The 17,476-nt window shown below is 48.9% G+C and overlaps 1 protein-coding gene across 2 annotated transcripts in view; it reads left to right on the forward strand.

Annotated features, from left to right (window-relative positions):
• The first annotated feature begins 763 nt into the window (after positions 1-763).
• GOLGA7B (golgin A7 family member B) overlaps positions 764-17,476 on the forward strand; it is a 58,957-nt gene continuing 42,244 nt past the window's right edge. The window contains exons 1-2 of one of the 2 annotated variants that reach the window (XM_077125685.1): positions 827-1,092; positions 16,508-16,605. The gene's annotated coding sequence lies outside the window, so the exon portion shown is untranslated. Of the gene's footprint in view, positions 796-826; positions 1,093-16,507; positions 16,606-17,476 lie in introns of those variants that run through there. The other variant, XM_077125688.1, reaches the window with a different exon arrangement.

The raw sequence follows: 17,476 nt of genomic DNA on the forward strand, positions 1-17,476 counted from the left end.
CACCCCTTCTGACCCACCCCTGTTAGATGCTCTGAGGATAAACCTCCCTGCTGATAAGTCGGCTTGCAGGCTGCTGTGGGTTGATGCTTCTTTAACTTCTCCCCCAAAACACCTCTGAAGAGAGGAGCATGATCACTGCTCAAGCCTGCCACGAGTGAGAAATGTATTTGAAGCTCGGTGTCTGATCTTTAATTCATGTGGCTTTTACAGCTTACTTCCTGACTTTCACAGGTCATTATAACACAAAAAGTTTTAAATAACTTGCCATCAGTAAAGAATACAAAAACCTTCATAGTTCCCTGTCAGTTAATGTATGGACTGCAGCTGTAATGAGTAGAGCCAATTTTTTAGTATTGGACCGAATTGACAAGAGATCACAGTGCCTAGCAGGTTAGCTTCTCTTCTCTGTCTTGGATTACGATAGGTCAAATATCCAGATTCACTCTGGGGCTGTAAAGGGCAGAAGTTCTTTTGGAACTAGCTTTGGGTAAGACACTTGGAATATCATCAAAGAAGTGGGCCAGTGTAGCATGGACAAGCTAATGCTGGTAGAACAGATGGTCTAGAAAATGCTGACAAAGCCTTTTTGGCCAGGAGATGCCACTGGGCTAGACCGTCTGCTGTGCTCCCTGGCTTTTCTGCCCTTTACCTCTTACCTGGTTCCTTTCATGATTTGAATCCTGTTGCCTTGGCTCCCCCTGTTCTTTGTGTTAGATAAGACAGCGGTAACAGAAGATCCGATAGACAATGGCTTAAACTGTAGTACACTGCATTATCTCAGGAAGAAGTCTGGAGGTAGGCTGATCCAGAATTGATAAATAGCTAAAAAGTGTCCACAAAAACCAAGATTTCTTTGGTCTCTCCAGTTGGCCAATCTCACTGAGATTGTTTTCTTTGAACTGGTTAGCTTTTGATGATTCCAGTCATTGTGACTTCACACAGCCATACTCAGGATAGGAAGGAGGAGGAAGGAAACGTTTCTTCCATCAAGGGAAATACTTCTTTTACTGGAAAGCAAGAAGCCCTTCAGCAGATTTGTTTTTATGTCTCATTGGTGATAACAGTATCCCAACAGCAAGGAAAGCCAGGAAGGTGAGAATCTGGGAAAAGCAAACGAGGCTGCTATGTTAACCTCGGCCCAATCCCAATTCACCTTCTGGGGCTCAAACAAAAGGAGGGTGTGTAGCAAGAGAGAGAAAGAAATGACTTTAGAGTGGGAACTAACAGTGCCCACCACTGTCTCCTCTTGTCCCCATTGTCCTGCTGGTGTCACGTTGCCAGATCTGTCCCATGCCTGGCTGCAGAGAATGCAGGTGCCAGCAAAGGGGTAGAACATTCCCTACATGTGACATCCTCCTGTGATGACCCCTTTAAGCCTTTGTCATTAATCTTTCAAAAGGAAAAGATGCTGTCTTTCAACAAATCTCACAGACCAAGGAGTGGGACAGTGGCTGGCCAGCAGCTAAGGGCCTCCTTGTCTCCACTCCTTTGGATGGGCTTGTCAGCCAGATGGTCTGAAGGTTGCTGGGCTCTGGCCAGGGAGCTGGAGTCATGACTCTGTGTGGAGAAGGAAGAGGATTTGGAGGTTTGGGTGGGGGCTGGCAGAACCTGAGACGAAGGCTTCCTTAACAGTGAGGTGCCTCAGGAGTAGACTTTGAGGAGGTATTCATTCTCAGGGTTGTGTCAGAACCTGAAAAAGAATGCCTCCTTAACTTCTGTTTCATTGCCTCACTCTAATCCCAGCCCTGCACCCCTGCTTACTGCACTTCTGGGAGCTTGAGAGATGGTTGCTGGATGGTAGAAAAAGAGGAGACAGTGGGTCAGTGAGGGCATTCAGGGAACTCTTGGGCAAGTTCACTGGTTTCAACCTTGGCTGCACATTGGAAGCCCTTGGGGAGCTTTAAAAAAATACTGATGTCTAGACTTTACCTCCAGAGATTCTGATTAAATGGATCTGGGGTGCAGCTTGGGCACTGGGATTTTTAAAAGCTCCCCTGGTGATTCTAACGTGCAGCAAAGTTTGCGAACCTCTGATACACAGAGGTGCAGTGTTGGGTGCTGTTCACTATTTACTAGGATTTGGTTGTGAGTGACAGACTGACATACATGGTGCAGACGTCTAGGGGCCAGACAAGAAAACTTGCAGCAAACTGAAGGGCCATGAGGATAAAGGAAAGAAACCTGATATTCAAGTTACCAGTCTATACCAAATACATTTAAAAAATTGTTTGTACTAACAATCAATAACCCTGGGAAGTTGACGTGATCAGGCTCAGTTTACAGATGAGGAGTCTGAGTTTTGGCCAGGTTAAGGGTGTTACCTGTGTCCCAGCTATAGAAGAGCAGAGCCAGATTCTTGATTGGGGCATGTTTTTACTTTGCTAATGCTGTCAGAATGCAATATACCAGAAATGGGTTGCCTTTTATAAAAGGGATTTGTTAAGTTACAAGTTTACAGTTCTAAGTCCATAGAAATGTCCAAACTAAGGCATACAGAAAAAGATACCTTGACTCAAGAAAGGCTGATGTCTATCACATGGGAAGGAATGTGGTTGGCATCTGCATTTTCTCCTGGCTTCTGGTTTCAAAGGGCTCTCTGGACCCCTGTGGATCTTTTTGGCTTCTAGCTTGCTTAGCATCTCAGGAGAAGGCACTTGGCAATGTCTGCTGGACTCTGCATCTCCAAACGTCCTTGTCTAGGTGTCTTCTTTCTCTATCCATACTCCAAGCATCTCCAAACATCTGAGTCTATGTCGGCTCTGGCTCCTGTCTAGCTTATGTTGGCTCTGTCAAGTCCTGGCATCTCCTGGGGTTTTTACATTCCCAAACGTCTGTGTCTTTGCATCTGAGTTTTCTCCAAAAAAGTTTCCCCCTTTTAAAGGACTCCAGTAAATTAAGCAAGACCCATTTTGAATGGGTGGGGTCACATGTCCGTCTAATCACACCCACAGTTGAGCAGGTGAGTTTCCATAGAAGCAATCTATTCAAAGGTTTCCATCCTTAATAATAGGTCTGGCCCCACAAAATTGGGTCAGGATTGAGAGAATATGACTTTTCTGGGGTACATAACAGCTGCAAACTAGCACAGGGCTTTAGATGAAATTGACGTGACAAGCAGCTAGTAGGAATGAAAGCCAACACTGTTGTTTTCTGACTGATTTACCAAACAAAATATGTCTGGTGCCAGTTGGGGGAGAGGGCTTGGGAAGACATTAAGCTCCCCAACTCTTCTCTGCCTGCAGGAGAGAGGATGGGGAGGAGGTGGCTGCTTAGTCTAGTTTCCCTCTCCCATCAGATTCTGGTCTCGAGCCTGGCCTGAACCCAAAAGATTTTAGGGAAAAGTACCACTATGTCTCCGGCTCTCTTTAGGTGAAATGGGCCCCTGGACCTAAAACAGAGTAATGTGATAAAAGGCAGGGACCCATTCCTGTCCCCAAATCAGCTCCCACATACACACAGTTGCTGCAATTCCACTAATTAGGTCATTAGGTTCAATGAGAAAACAGTCATGGGGGTAAATGGGGGAGACTTTGTCCCATCAGTCACATTGTAGTGCGGTTACTGCGTACCTTTGTGAGAGCCAATCCCCGCATCCTTGGCAGATCCCTACATCCTGGCAGACAGCAAACACTGCAGGAACACCCATGAGGGCTTCTGAAGATGCAGTGGGAGCATTTAAGGTGAGGCTTGGAAGATGCTGAAAGTTGTAAAGAATGGGTAGCTTCCTGTAAAACAGTTGTCACACTGGCTTCCAAAGCAGGTGACGGTACTGAGCAGCTTTATGCTGTGGTGGCAAGCACCCACTTTATTGTGCTGACATCTCTCTCTGCTTTCTCAGGGCAGTTCAGGGAGGAGCGGTGGGGCAGGGGAGAGAGCACTAGTCTGTCCCGGCCACTCGCTTCCGACATCTCCTTGGACAAAGGGCTTAGCTCCTGAGCCCTGCTTCCCTCACATACCACACATGTCTTGGGGACTTCTGCTGCAGGTGAAGATGGAATAACAGGGACTGGATTCACTCTCCTGCCTGAAACTGTCAAGGTAAAAACAAAGAAGCAAACAAACTAGACCAGCTGTAGGAAGCAATGGTTTTCAAGACACAATTTCAGCGACCCCAGGCAGTTCTACTGTCGCCCCTGCATGCTGCCTTGAGAGAGTTTCTAGGTCATGGCATAGAGGGGGAGAGCCGGGGCCGGGGGGAGAAATGGAAGTAGACCATGGTAAGGCTCCTGTGTTCCATGTGGGGTGGCGCAGTGTCACTTTGGAGGTAGATCTACCAAGTTCAAGGTGACTATAAATCCTAAAGCAGCCAGTAAAATAACAAAGAATTGCAGCTAATAAGCCAACAGAGGTGATAAAAATGCAGTCATAAAAATACTCAGTCCAAAAAAAGGCAGAAAAAGAGGAAAAGTAAACAACAGCAACAAAACAGATGGAACAAAAAGAACACAAATAGCAAGATGACAGACTCAAAGCTAACCATATCAATCACATTTATGTAAATGGCCTGAACACCATTTGGAGATTGTCATATTAGATAAATGAGCGAGACGCAATTATATGCTGCCTACAAGAAAGACACTTTAAATAAACAGACAAAATTTGGTGGAAAGTAAAGGAATGGAAAAGATATACTTTGCTAACTTTAGTCAAACAAAAGCTGGAATATTAATAGCAGATAAAGTGGATTTCAGAACACAGAATAGTCCCAGGGAAATGCATACATATTCATGTATATATGTGTATATACCATGATGATACCGGCTTCATTTCTGGTAAGGACCAAGTGAGGCAATACCTGGGAAAGTGCTTTGGAGACTGTAAAACATGATACAGGTGCAACTGGATTTTAATTATTAGCAGTAGGTCCACTGGGAGCCTTTTAAAGAGCCAGGTGGCAGAAGTTGGGCTTTTTAATTCAAAGAACTCAGGAAAGAAAAGGAAATAGCAGACAGCAGCTCTGAGAAGGACAGGGGAGGGCTAGCTGGGGCAGGCGGGGCTGAGAAACAGGGCACTAGTGGCGTGGCTGGCACTCTCTGGACTTGGGGATTCACTGACCCCTGGAGGCTGCCTTCGGCTGCAGGACGAGGGGCAGGATGGGACCGAGTCTCAGTTCCGTGACCCCAGCAGAAGGCAAGTGCGTACTGTGCTGAGTCCTTTCTGAGCACTCTCTTTGTCTGTCTTACTCAGCTGAGACTTGGTAACATCATCTCACGTCCGAGACAGGAAAAGTTAATCCAACCTCACAGAACCACTTAACGCCTGAGTCAGGGCTTGGACCCATGCAGTCCAGGCTCACGCCCGAGCCCCGAACTCTCCCTAATCAGGAGGTGAGGGTGGGACAGGGGGGCTTCAGCCAGCCAGAGGACAGGCGACACCATTTGGAGATGGTCATATTAGATAAATGAGCAAGACTCAATTATATGCTGCCTACAAGAAGGGCAGGAGAGGGCTTAGGGTTAGGGCTAGAGATGGGGTCCGCTCCTTCTGTCTCTGCCCCTGAAGCCCGCACCCCTCATTCTCCCTCGTCCGCCCCCTCCGCTCACCTGCCTGCGCAGGGGCCTTCCCGGGGGCCGGTGCGGGCGGAGGGGCCCTGGGTAGCTGCAGCCCCACCCTCACCACTCGGGCCTTGAGTCCCAGCCCTGCTCCCGTTTCACAGCCAGCCTGGGTTTTCTCATCTAAAGATGCGGGATAATAGTGCTGACCTCTCAGGAGACGGGCTGAGGGCCAAGTTTGGGGGCTCCCTTCGGTTTTTGTTTTTTTTTTTTTTTAATTTTGAAATAATTTCAAACTTACAGGAAGGTTGTGAAAAGAATACAGAAACAATACATGGAGCTCCAAAATACGCTTACCCAGATAGCCAGGTCTACCAACTGTTAGCATTTTGCCATATTTTTGATACTCCCTTTAGTTTTTTCTTTTTTTGTTGTTGTTGCTAACCCAAAAAATGCCAAGTTTAATATTTCCCTTATAAGGGCATTTAAAAATGTAATAGCATTTTTAAAATTGCAAACACTTGGTTAAACAACTTAAAATATTTTTATTTTTACCTAATTTTACAGATACGCTTGTATTAAGTCCATTTTAAAAGTAGGTGCTGCTGTTTCCACAGTAGCAGGTTATTACCAATTCTCATTTCACACTCCCTTTAGTTTTAAGATGGTAATATTCTCCTGTGCAAAGATGATACAACATCAATAGAAAATCTGGGAATTATTTATTGAGCCACTAAAACAAGTTTTAATATAAAGCTTTAAAAATTGTATATAAAATCATGCTTATTATTGTAACAATTCAAACAATAAAGAGATTTCTAGAAGTAAAAAACGTCTCTTTTATCTGCTCCCCTACCCCTGTCCTATTCTTTTCCCTGTGGCTGACCAGTGTTAAAACTTTACTGTAGCTCCTTCCAGTTGTTTTCTAGGTATTTATATAGTTTTTTTTTTTTTTTTCATAAACAGCTCATACTATCCATGTTATTTTGCTTTGGAATCTTTCTATCCATGTCTTTTGAATTTGGATTGCTCCAGGGACTATCCCAGAGCCAGGCTGAGGGTTCCTGGAGAAAAGCCCCTTATATCTGAAGCTTGCCTTTGTCCTGTTTAAAAAATATCTTGAAGTCTGGGCCTCAGGTAGGGACAGGGTTGTCCTTGGGTGGCTGAATCATGAATGTATTGTCATTTTCTTTTTGTTATTTGTGTTTATAAATTTTTGTAAAACATATACGAATTGCTTTTATACTAAGAAAACACCCCACAGGCAAGAAGAATGGAGGGCCCGCAGTTTGTGTCTTAATTTAGCACTTAGTTCATCCCCTTTCCCTGCATAATGAGTTGTTTACGCCTTTGTCTCCCGTGAGGGTGGACAGCGTTGGTGCGTCTCGGTCCCTCCCTGCTCCTCGCCCCCGCAGAGTGGGCTCCGGGCCAGGCACAGGGTAGGTTTGCTGCACAAACACGTGTCCCCTCTAGGGCTGTGGCTCAGGCTGGCCCCCCACGCCCTCAGCTGAGGCTCACAAACGCCTCACGTGGTGGCGGTGTCCAGGACCCGAGGACCTGGCCCGGGCGGATGTGCTCTCTGCAGGGGTGAGCACAGGTGCATTTTCTTATTTATGGTGGCCCCGGCCAGGGTGGCACCCAGCTGAAGAAGTAATTAGAGTGCTGCCAGGAGCAGGAGGCGGGAGAGGCTCGGAGGCTCAGGCGCCCTTTCCAGAGAGATATAAATAGCTGGGTCTGTTGGTGGAGGAGGGAGCAGCCAGCATCCAGGGCATGGGGTGGGGCCAGTCTCTTTGTTTGTCTGTCTGTCTGTCTGGATTGGGAGGTGCGGGGGCAGTCGGACTGGCAGGAAGGGGATGTTGGTCTGTGGCTGGGCGGTGCCTGCCTGAGGCCCTCTGGCCCCTGCCTGGGCTTCGCCCAGCTGTCATCGCAAGACCAGCCTGCTGGGGCTCACCTTCCTGCTCCTGACAGCCCCACGGACTCCAGCCAGTCCCAGCCTCCTGCCTCCAGCTCTCCGTGCAGAGCAGGCCTCAATGGGTTGGGGTAGGATTCCAGATGGAGGTGGGATTCCAGAGCCCTCATCATTTATAGCTTTTCCACGGGAAGAGTCCCTGCCAGTGCTGGGCAGCTCTGCTCCTGACTCATCCCAAAACTCTATAAATAACCTGGTGGAGGGAAGTGGGCTGTCCACCCCCACGCTTCCCACATTCTGTGAACAGGTGGCAGCCACCAAGGGCCCAAGGGCTTCCAAGCCGTCCAGAGCTGGTAGGGAGCCAGGGCCAGGATGCTGGGAGGGAGCATGGTCCACTTTTGAAAGCTGGCACTGAAGCAGTTCCAGACACCACGGAATCCTCCTTTTAGCTATGCCAGTGTCAGCGCCCCAGCCTCCCATGGGCTGGGGAAACTGAGCCAGTATGGGCTAAACTTGCAGTGTGACCCAGGGTAAGTCACTTCCCCCACTCTGGGCCTCAGGACCTTCACTGGTAAAATGAGGGCAGATGAGCAGCTGAGTTCTAGGGTCCACTCTGGCTCTTAAATTTTTTATCCTACTTGGTGGACACAGGTTGGCATTCCTAAATTTGATGCCACCAATACTTATTGAGCAGCCCTTCACCTGGCACCATGCTAGGCACCCCCATGCAAGCATATTTTCAATAAGGCGTGGCTGCTGCTAGTTGGTTCTATCAGTTAGATGCTGAGTTGGTCACACGTTGAGGTCCTGTGCCAAGGCTGCAGTTGTGTGTGCCAGGGCTGCAGCTGTGAGTGCCAGGGCTACAGCTGTGAGTGCCAGGACTGCAGCTGTGTGTGCCAGGGCTGCAGCTGTGAGTGCCAGGGCTGCAGCTGTGAGTGCCAGGACTGCAGCTGTGTGTGCCAGGGCTGCAGCTGTGAGTGCCAGGGCTGCAGCTGTGAGTGCCAGGGCTGCAGCTGTGAGTGCCAGGCATCCCAAGGACCAGAGAGGAAGAGTGGCAATGGGTCAGGGCAGAAGTGGGAAATAGAGATAGAGAAGGGCATTGCAGTTGTGATGCTTGTTTGACTTTTCCCCACGCAACTCAATCACCAGATGAGCCCAGTGACTCACCCACAGTCATACAGCCGAAAGTGGCAGAGCTCAAATGAGAACTCAGGTGTTCTCACTTCAAGCCCAGTTATCTTGGACAGAAGTCATCATTTTTCTGTCTTCTCTATTTGGAAAGACCTAAAATTGGCAAGATGGCACCAGATGCCACTGAGCAGAGAAGGTCCGACTAGGTCCTGCTCAGGGGACATCGTCCTCCCTTGTGCTCAATCCAGTGCCTGGCACCCTGTATGTGTGAGTGAGTGTGGCTGGATGTTCCCACAACTGGAGACGGGCACTGGGGTATGGGGCAGAGGAGGAGCCGTCACCCACATAGGAAGTTCCATGTGCGGGGCAAGGAGACTCTTATGAGGCAGGGCCAGGTAGACACCTGGAGTCCCCAGGCCAGGGACAGCAAACTGGAGGCCAGGGGTCTGCAGGATGTGCTTGGGCAGGCCTGATTGTTGCCCCTGAAAGAAGAGACACTTGATTTGCGTGGCCTCAGAGGCAGACCCAGGACCTGTAAGCTGACTTCAACTTGGCATGGCTCATGCTCTCCTGTTGAAGCATTTGTAACTCATGAGGCAGGGAACTCCCTGTCCCTGAATGAATAACGGAAGAGATTCCTGTTGAGCGAAAGGCCGTACTAGATCAGTAATTCCCAAATGTGGCAGTGCATTAGAATCCCTGGCGGAGTTTGTAAATAATGCAGATTCGTGGGCACCACCAAGCTGACCCCCAGGGATGGGGGCTAGGAGTCACTGAGCTAGGTGACCTCTGTGCTGCGTGTCAGCCTTGAGGGCCTGTGATTCTGAGGTGCTGACCTCAAAAGGCTGGGACTAAATGTATCCCAGCTTCCCTTAACCTCGCCCCTGTGTCACGCCATTTAGGTTTCGAGTACTTTGTAACCACTGAAGTAGCAACAATCAATAGACGAAGAACAAACAACAACCTGAGGAGACCATGAATAGAAAGGTTACTCAATGGACTTGGCAGCCACCACAGAACCCGGACAAATGGCTTTCTTGAAGCCCGCTGCAGAAACTGCTGCTTGGAATGAAAATGCCAAAAGGATTTTGGGTGTCTTCTGAAGCAGACGGAACTGGAGGGCCTTCAACAAGCCGCTCGGCTCCTGTCGGCTAGTCCCGTTCAGACGCAGACTCCGAGGAGGGGCCCTGCAGCCGTGGGAAGAGTGTGGTCGCAGGGGAGTCTGCAGCCCTGCTCGGAGTCCTGCTGTGCCTTGTTGCTGTGTGACTTTCAGCTGGCCCCTTACCCTCGCTGGGCCCCTCATTTGTGAAATGAGAAGTTGGGTCTTAAAGTCCTCTACGACCTGACATGTTACAATACCTTGAAAGCACAGAAGCCTGGGTATTTGCCTAGTTTCTGGCAGCAAACATTGTCCTGGCCTGTTCTGCTGTTGTGCAGTCTTCTGGGACCATGGTGCTGCCTCCTTTTAATGTCTGGAACTGTGGCTAGCTTGGCCAAGCAGGCGGAAAGGCCTCGAAGCAAGGAGCCCAGGGTGATGGGTGGGAGGGAGGGAGTGAGCATGTGGACATCACTCTGCCGTCAAGCAGTGGGGACGGGCTGGGGGCCACTGCAAGGTGGGGCTCCGAGGGGATGGAGCCCTAGGCCTGAGGTTGGAAGGGGGTTCCAGATTAATTATTGCAAAAGTCCCTGAGCAGTCCCAGGCTTCCCAAGAGCATGGTGGCCAAATGTTAATGGAAAAGACACTTCTGAGGATGGGCCTGGGGTTAAGGATGGAGTGGGCAAAGGGGCATCATGGCTTCTCCTGAGGCCATACCTAGTGCCAGGCATGCCATTTTCACCCCGTCCAGCCCTCATGAGACCCGTGCGAGAGGCTATCATCTGCCCCAGTTTTCTGATGAAGACAGAATGGCTTAAGTTAAATGATCTACTCACAGCCTTAGCTGGCAAGAGGCAGAGTGGCATTTTAACAGGCACTTGGCTGGTTCTAGAGCCCGTGTCGTTCCCTCTACCTGGCAGGCCTCCTCTTCTGGTGCCAGTATCATTCTGCTGAAGTGGGATGGCACCCGCTGCTCTCTGCACGTGATGTTCGTCCCAGGTGAGGGGTACAGACATGTAGTGAGTGTGCATGAAGGAAATGTGAATCGGAGGGAAATTTCATGGGAGAATTCTAGGGTAACCTGGTACAGCTTGTTCCCGAAGCCTGCCTGGCTCCGAAGCTGATGGCTGGGAGACGGAGGCGAACAATCTTTGGCCCCTGGCTCTCGCCCTGTGTGGGAGCTTGTAGAGAGCATCTCCAGGATCTGTGCAGGGAAGAGGGTCTGAGCCCCGTGCAGGGAAAAATCAGGCAAAGCTCTCAAAAGACAAGTTGGAATTTGTGTGGCAGGGGTTGGGGAAGTGCCATCCCAACACATAAAAAAAAGCTCTGATGCCCGAAAGGGTGTATGGAGTTGGGGAAACTGTAAGTAGCTTCCTGGGGCTGGAGGATGGGGCAGGTGAGAAGTAGGGTGGCATGGAGCAGGGCTGTATAGGTAGGCAGGGCAGTTGGGGTGGTTCTGTGTGATTTTCTGACTTTGCCTGAGCCTCAGTTTCCTCAGCTGTAAAGTGGGGAAAATGGGAAAAATAAGGCACTCTGTACGGGGTTTATATTTAAACTAGATGATGGGGGATAAAAAAGGTGGCGTTGGGCATCATGCAGTTTCAACAACTGATTACTATTCTGGTGGTGGTGGTTATTGTCAATGTTGATGGTAACAATTATAATAACTGGCCTTCCTAGTACTCCTTTAGTCTGTTCTCAACATAGCAGCAAACTGTGAAAAGTGTGATTCTATTAAAGCATATGGCAGTGCATGTCTTTCTGCTCACAAACCTCCAGAGGCTCCCGTCTCACTCACGGTAAAGACCTCTATACCTTCCCCTAATCTCTCTCCCTACATCTCTGTCGCTGCTCCCCTTCCATCACTCTGCTTTGGCCACACTGACCTCTTTGCCATTCCTTGAACATGCCAAGTTGCTCCTGCCCCAGGACCCTTGCACTTGCTTTTCCCTTTGCTTGGCTCATTCTTCCCCAGATATCCACATGGCTCACTCCCTCACCTCCTCCAGATCTTTACTGATAGATCACCTCGTTTGTGAGGCCTCCCTGGCCAATCAGCCCCTATCCAACCCCAGAACTCCCTATCTTCCTTCCTTCCTTTAATATCCCTCCCAGCACTTACAAGCTTCTTAATACATTTATATATTGATAATTGCTTGTTACTCCCGTTAGAATCTAATCCCTATGACGGCAGGAATTATTTTTTTTTAGGGGGAAGTGCAGGGTCCGGGGAACGCAGGAATTTTTGTTTGTTTTGTGGCCGGCTATGTCCCCAGCTCCCAGTACAGAGCTGAGGCTTAATAATATATGTTGTAATTTTTACGTATGATTTGGGCCCTGGCCAGGCTTCACCCTGCCACATGGAGGACAGGTTCAGCCAGCTCCCCTGCTGGGTGTGGCTGGGCCCATGACCAGGGGCTCACCTTACTTCTTGGGAAAGACATTGCCTCCAGCCCCTCCCATTTCTTCAACAGGAACCTAGGAGCTGCCCGCTTCTAGCTGATAGACTTGTCCCTCCCTGCAGGCATCCCCGATTGTTTCAAACAGTCCCTTCTGCTGGCTGTGGGGCTCCTTCCCTGCTGGAGCACTGGAGGCGGATGGCTGGCAGCCTGTTTACCGTCTTACTCCTGAGAATTATCCCAGTTCCCACAGCAGCCTAGTGCCTGGCAGCCCTGGAGCCTGTGTGGCCTGAGTTGAACCCTGGGATCAGGGGTCTCAGCTGCAGTCCCCCCCACCTGCTTGGAACCCCACTCGGAAGCCCTCTCTCCAAAGCCTTCCTGCCCCAGGAAGCTGCTCCTGACACGCCACCGGGCTGAGTCCGGACCTGGGAGCAAGTACACAGTGACTCAGTCACTCTGCTGGGCTGGGCCCCGCCTCTGCCAAGCTCTTTAAAAGACGACCCTTCTCTAGGCTGGAGCCTTCCTCAAGGGTTGCTCAGATACCTTGCCTTCCCAACAGACCCAGTCTTACCAAGCTGTGTCTGCCCCATGTCCTATTTGCCAAAGGCTTGTTGGAATAGCTGACATTCCTTTTCTATTGTGTTTCCTTTGGGACGTTCAGGAGATACTTCGCTTTAGTTGAGGATTGTGGCTAATGGAATTTCCCGGTGTCAGGGGTAAGGGTTTGGAATAGGCTGACCTTATTCTCCGAATTGCCACTAGTGTGATGGAGAAATCAAGCTTTAAGGGATGATTTTGATTACTGAATCATTAGATAAATATTCCTTTTTGCTTTCTGGGGTATTGGAGTAGACAGAGGGGAATACATGAAAGCTGTGAACTGTAATTCAGCTGCCCTGATAGCTGAAGTGATTGTAAAAGCCCTTGTCTTGTGTCTTTGCGACAGGAAGAGATGTTACCCACTTTATCTGGTCTTTCTTGTAAGGCAAAGGCCCTGATGCTAATGAAGAATTTGAATCAGCCACTAACTAGCCTCAACCCTGGACATTTGTAAATCATATCAGCTAGATTCTGCTATTGAAAGATAACCTGTCTTCCTTCCTTTTGGTTTATACCCTTAGTACTGAAATGATAGCTCTACCTCCCCTCCTTTCAACTTAGGTTCTCCTATTGAAATGATAACCCTGTCTCCTTTTCTGCTTTGCAGTTGGTATTCAAAATGTCCTCCTCTCCCTTTGCTAAAATCCTTAAAAACTTTGAATCCCCTAAACTCAGGGAGACAGATTTTGGGCCACTAAGCCGTCCACTCTCCTACCATGTGCCTAGTAATAACCTCTTTCTCTCTCTGAAACCCCCGTGTCTCAGGAATTGGTTATCAAGTGTGTCAGGCAGAAGAATCTACTGCCTTTGTCCGGTAACACTAGAAGAGTGGAAAATCACTGAAAAGAAGATAAGAGCTGGCACTAGACAAACTGGGGTGTGCAGTCAGACTTTATTACTTAGCTGTGTCACCGTGGGCAAGTTTGCTTGCCCATCTGTAAAACGAGTGCAGCAAAAGGCAGGACCTCCCTCCCAGGGTGGCTGGGAGGATTAAGAGATGAGGTATGTGAGGCTTTTAGCTCAGGGCCTGGCATAGAGTAAGGCTCAACAAATGCGGGTGAGACTGCTGCTGTGAGATGATGGGTGAGGTCTGCTGCCTGCTGAGCACCGTGAGAAGTGCCCATCCATCCTTCCTGGGCCTCGCTGAAACTGGAGCAGCCAGAGTGCCCTCTGGGGCTGCTTCTCCTGAGACCCGGCTTCCGGCTTGATCTAGGCTCTCCAAGCAGAACTAGGGTCATGGATAGACCCTAACCATGGCTAAAGTGCTTGGAGAACCCACCCAGCGTGCTCTTTCTGCCTGATGAGGCAGGGCCCCGAAAGACGTGGGCTGCCCTGGAGTTCACGTGGGAATCCCTGAGTGTCTGATGCTCAGCAACTTCAAATTCACAGAGAGCTGGTGAGGTTTCTGATTTCCTGCTGCCTGGTGTGCAAAATGACCTTAATAAGGCAGAGAAATCCAGACCCACAGGGCAGCTCTAGGACAGGAGAATTTGTAAACCTTAGCGTGCCAGGCCCAGGAGACCCCTTAAGGGCCATGAGGCCCATCCCGCTCTTTTAATGATGGAAAAGCTGAGGTCCAGAAAGGGCCTGTGACTTGTCCACGTCACACAGCTTGTAAGGGACTGAGCTGGGATTTTTTTTTTAAATGTTGCACTATAAAACTTGTGGGTTTACAGAACAATAATGCATAAAATACAGGATTCCCATATACCATCCCCCCACCCATGCTTGCATGGGTGTGGAAAATTTGCTACAACCTACTGTAACACTTGTTTTGTTAATCTACTATTAACAGTAGTTACATCTGTTACAACTGATGAAAGATTATTAAAGTAGTACTATAACCATTGCCCATAGTTTAGGTAGGGTATTTCCCCCCATAGATTTTTTCCATGCCTGTCTTTATTTTATCACCCATCTGCCCACACACTGGATAAAGTCATATGATTTTTACAATCACATGGTTACATGATAAAAACTCTACAGTTAGACAGTCAAGGCTACTGGGTGACAGTTCAACAATTTCAGCTATTTTCTTCTGGCTATTCTGATAAACTAGAAATTGAAAAGAAATATCTATAGCATGAGTCAGTGGTCATAATCATTTGTGAAATCCTAGTTTCTTAGTTACACTTCTTCCCTGTCATTTGATCTTTCTCTCAATCTTCAGGGATATCTTGGGCAGTGACCATTTTAGTTTCTTCATGCTGGAAAGGGGTGTTGACCTTTGGGGTAGAGGAATGAACCTGGTTGATGCTCTTGGAGAGACTGGTACCTCTGGGTTTCAGGGCTTATTTGGCATAGGAACAATCTGGACGCCTTAAGTTTCTGAAAAAATAAACTTACTAAGTAAAACATTTATAGAGTCTTAGATACAGCCCAGGGTATCCTTTAGGGTTTTCAGGAATACTGGTTGGGGCGTGGCATACTGTAGCAATTTGCAATATCTGGTTGAAGCTTGCAAAAGAGTAACCTCCAGAATGACCTTTCAACTCTATTTGAAATCTCTTATCCACTGAAACTTTGTTTCATTTCTTTTCCCCCTTTTGGTCAAGAAGGCTTTCTCAATTCCACCATGCAGGGCCAGGCTCATCCCTGGGAATCATGTCCCACAATGCCAGGGAGACTTACACCTTTGGGATCATGTTGGCCTAGAGAGAAAGGCCACATCCAAGCAACAAAAGAGGTTCTGAGTTGGGATTTGAACCTGGGTTTTCTGACTCCCTTGTCCACCATCCAGGATTGCCAATGTACTGGGGAATCCATGGGGAGTCAGATTCTCATCTCTTGCCTCCACTTCTTGACCTGCATGTCCATGTCAGATCAATTAAGACAGATCAATAGGAACCATTGACCCCATGGAGCATCCCCTCCCCACCAAGAAAGAATTGTGGATTATCCCTTTTTATCCCATTTAGACTTTGGTATGTATGCTTCTCTTGTGATACTGGCTTCTTATGTGGCTGGCTGGGAAAGGCCAAAACCTCCCTTATTTTCATTCCAAAAATTTGGGAGCTGAGTAAGTTTTGGGGGCTACAGATAGGGTACCAGCATCACTTCTGTCCTGATGCCAACCTTGGGCTGACCCAGAGCCTCTGTTGGCTGTGCACCTAGCCTGGTGCTCCTGGCTTCTCCCTACCTTTATGATGCTCCCCAGCTAAGCACTCACCTTTCCCCCAACCTATTGGAGATGACTGCATCCATCTCTGCAATTTTAACATGTTTTTTGAACTAGGCACTGAGTCTTTCGCAAACCTGCTCTAGCAAAAATGCTCACAAACAATTCCTTATCTCTTCAGTGGAGGCAGGAAAGGACAAAGGCAAGAGGTCCTAAGGGCAGAGGGCCTGGAGCCTGATGTGCTAGCAAAAGGTTGGAGCTGGGCTGGCTTTCCCTGCCTTGAAAGTAAAGAATGGGAAGATGTGGAGGAACCTGCCTAACCAGGCTTTCCTACTGAGAGTTCCCAGCTCTTGGAAATCTCACCTTGCTACGGGCTGTGCTATCTGCTCTGGAACTTGCTACCGCCTTCGTTGCAACACTTCCCAAGTGAATCCTGTGTGAAGTTGCACCTCAGAGGCAACCGAAAGTCTTGGGATGCCAGGGATCCGGCTGTATCCTCCCCCTAGTGTGGATCAGAGATGTGAGCAAAATCCAATGAGGATTTTTAGGGTTTTAACTAACCAGGTGTTCTGTCTACCCAGCACTGGGACAATGCTTACGTACAGCATCACATTTAATCACTGTGATAATCTTGCAATACAGGTGATGTCACCACTTCAAAGATGCAGTCACTGAGGCCCTGGGATGTTGCACCACATGCCCCAGGCCACAGGGCTGGAAAGCTGCCCGCTGGGACTGGAACCCAGCTCTTTCTATCTGCAGAGCTTCTGCAAGTGGCCATGATACCACGCTGCCGTCAGACTACCTCTGTCCTTCTAGCACCTGACCCCAACCTTCCAGAACAAGCTCTGCTCTACTTGGTGAGTCTCCTGGGCTTGGCCTAAGTTGGGCTTAAAGGCCATTAGCGGTGGTGCCCTACTCCTTCCTTTAGGTAACTGTTGCCCCACTTCAGGGCTTTTATGGGGGGAAAATGGTTCCTGTCACAAAGCCTAAAATTCCTAACGATTTATCTCATTCCATTTCACACAATTATCCCCTCTCATGTCATCCCCAGCACTTCCCCTCCCTCATGGGGCTTCACACCCTTTGGAGCCTTGCAGGCAATTATCCTCTTCTGTTTAATTTGGCAAAGCCAAGTGTGGCTCATTTCGTCTGTTATAATTACTCCATTTCACCTGTTCCTGCACCGTTTCAGATGGTTCATCTCTGAGCATCCTCCAATTTCAGGATATCTTTCTGGAATGATGGTTGCCAAGAGCCCAATGCTGCAACCAGGAAACTCTCATTAGGAGCAGATGGAGAGGGAAGGAGTGGCTCTGCTGGGCAGAGCCGGGCCCTGCTGCCAATAGCAGGACCTCCCGGGAGCCCCTGCTTCTCCCATCCCAGGCTGCCCAGATCCGGGTCTGGGAGGCAGTGCCCTGCTGGGCTCAGAGGCATAGATGGAACCCTGGCTGATGGGGGAGGGGTTTGACTCTGGCTCCATGCCTCTCCTCTCAGTCTCCTCTCACTCTTCTCATTAAGATGATAATAATTGTCTTAATTAATTATTCATTGAGCGCTGGAGCTGGACGTCAGAGAAACTGTGGTAACAACAGAGGAAGTTGGCCTCTGCCTTCAAGGAGCATATGTTCTAGTACGTGAGAAAGAAAGAACAGGAAAGGCAGGAGATCAGCATGAACAGTTGACTTGCCGGGCAGGTAGGAGACAGAGTGGGGGTGGTGGTGGTGACGG

Source organism: Tamandua tetradactyla, chromosome 13 (genome assembly GCF_023851605.1).
Source record: "Tamandua tetradactyla isolate mTamTet1 chromosome 13, mTamTet1.pri, whole genome shotgun sequence".
Classification (NCBI taxonomy): Eukaryota; Metazoa; Chordata; class Mammalia; order Pilosa; family Myrmecophagidae; genus Tamandua; species Tamandua tetradactyla.